This window comes from Cynocephalus volans, chromosome 4 (genome assembly GCF_027409185.1).
Source record: "Cynocephalus volans isolate mCynVol1 chromosome 4, mCynVol1.pri, whole genome shotgun sequence".
Classification (NCBI taxonomy): Eukaryota; Metazoa; Chordata; class Mammalia; order Dermoptera; family Cynocephalidae; genus Cynocephalus; species Cynocephalus volans.
The window spans coordinates 151180500-151182387 of record NC_084463.1 but is presented as its reverse complement, the minus strand read 5'-3'; the positions used below and the strand labels follow the sequence as shown (position 1 = coordinate 151182387).

The 1888-nt window shown below is 37.7% G+C and overlaps 1 pseudogene; it reads right to left on the bottom strand.

The window, feature by feature from the left end:
• Nucleotides 1-388: 388 nt before the first annotated feature.
• Nucleotides 389-1341, bottom strand: LOC134376578 (olfactory receptor 8J2-like; annotated as a pseudogene).
• Between the last annotated feature and the right edge of the window lie 547 nt (nucleotides 1342-1888).

Here is a 1888-nt window from a genome sequence, read left to right as displayed (position 1 = left end):
GAATTTTGATGGGGATTGCATTGAATTTGTATATTACTTTGGGTAGTATGGACATTTTCACAATGTTGATTCTTCCAATCCAAGAGCATGGGATATCTTTCCATCTTCTTGTATCCTCTCTAATTTCTCTCAGCAGTGGTTTGTAGTTCTCATTATATAAATTCTACAAACCCTGTAGTAACTTGAATTTTATGTATAAAACATGCAACTTTTCAAGTTATTATTTATTGTTTGTGTTATATTCTTGTTTGGAATTATGAGGTTGTGATAAAAAATGAAAAATTACTCCACTGAATTTAACGGAGAGTCTAATCATTTATTTCCACTTCTTTTAGCGGCAGTGTTTTCAGGAGGAAATGAAAATTCTTAAGTGAAGATAGTTTTAGTTTTAAATGTACATTAGTTTAAAGGGTCGCAATGGGTTATCCAAGAATCTCTTCAATGCATGTTTCACATCCTTGTTCCTTAGGCTGTAAATCATGGGGTTCGGCACTGGTATTACTATGGTGTAGAAGAACGAGGCTATTTTGTCAATATCTAATGAGTGGTTGGTCCTTGGTTGCAAATACATAAACAGAAGAGTCCCGTAGAACACAGTGACAGCCATCACGTGAGAAGCGCAGGTTGAAAAGGCTTTTTGTTGTCCCTCTGAGGAACATGTCCTCAGAATGGCAAGGACAATGTTGAAGTTGGGTATGAGAACAACAATTATGGAGAAAAATAAATTGGTTCCTAAAAAAGGTAAATACTGCTATTTCTGGAAGGTAAGTATCAGAACAGGACAAGGCTAACAAAGGAACATCATCACAGTAGAAATGGTTGATTATGTTGGAAGAACAGGAATGACAAGGAGAACACACAGGAAGTGACAGTCACTGCTGTGGTCAGACTTTGGAGGTAGGTGAGGAAAACCAGCAGAGGGCAGATCTGCGGAGACACAGGCACCATATACAGCAGGGGGTTGCAAATAGCCACACAGAGGTCATAGGCCATTGCTGACAGCATGAAAATCTCAGCCACAGTGAAAACTATGAATCCACCCAGCTGAGCTGCACATCCATGGTAAGATATGGTTTTCTTGGTAAACAAGTTAACCAGCATTTTAGGGGCAATGGAATTAGAATTGCCAAGATTGATGACAGCCAAGTGACGGAGGAAAAAGTACACGGGGGTTTGAAGTTGGGAGTCAACACTGGTGAGGGTGATGATGCACAGGTTTCCTGTCACAGTCAGTCCATAGATCCCCAGGAAGACCAGGAAAAGGGGAATCTGGAGCTCTGGACGGTCTGAGACACCCATGAGAATGAACTCAGTCACCCGAGTGAGATTGCCAGAAGCCATTTATTCTGTTGTGTTCATCTTTGAATGGGAAAAATGGAAAGAAATAATAGGTAATAAATCGTTATTTTCCCTTTTGATGGTGTGCTGTTAAATGTTTTATTTAGAATCAGATTGTTTTTTTTGACAAACCATTAAAATTTTCAGATCTTTATTGTTTTTCTAGCCATCTTTTGGCTAGAAAAATACATACTCATCAGAAACAAGTTTTGAGAACTATTTAAACGAACTATCTATTTATTCACTGTTGTATATAGTATATGTAGAGTGAATATTATTATACATGTATAAGTTATATTAACAAGTGGTATTGGATGAATATGCATGCATTCATATATGTGTATATTTAAATACATATTTATACATATACATGAATGCACAAGCACACACATTTGTGGGGTGTGTGTGTTTGTGTGTGTGTTTACAATGATGAAAGAGAGCAGGTTTTAGGAAGTTGATGTGCCACAGGGATCTCAAGTTATCTTTTTCTTAGCTTCCATAAGTGTCTTCTCCAGCCCATTACTTGTCATCAGGCAATTTGGGGATTTTC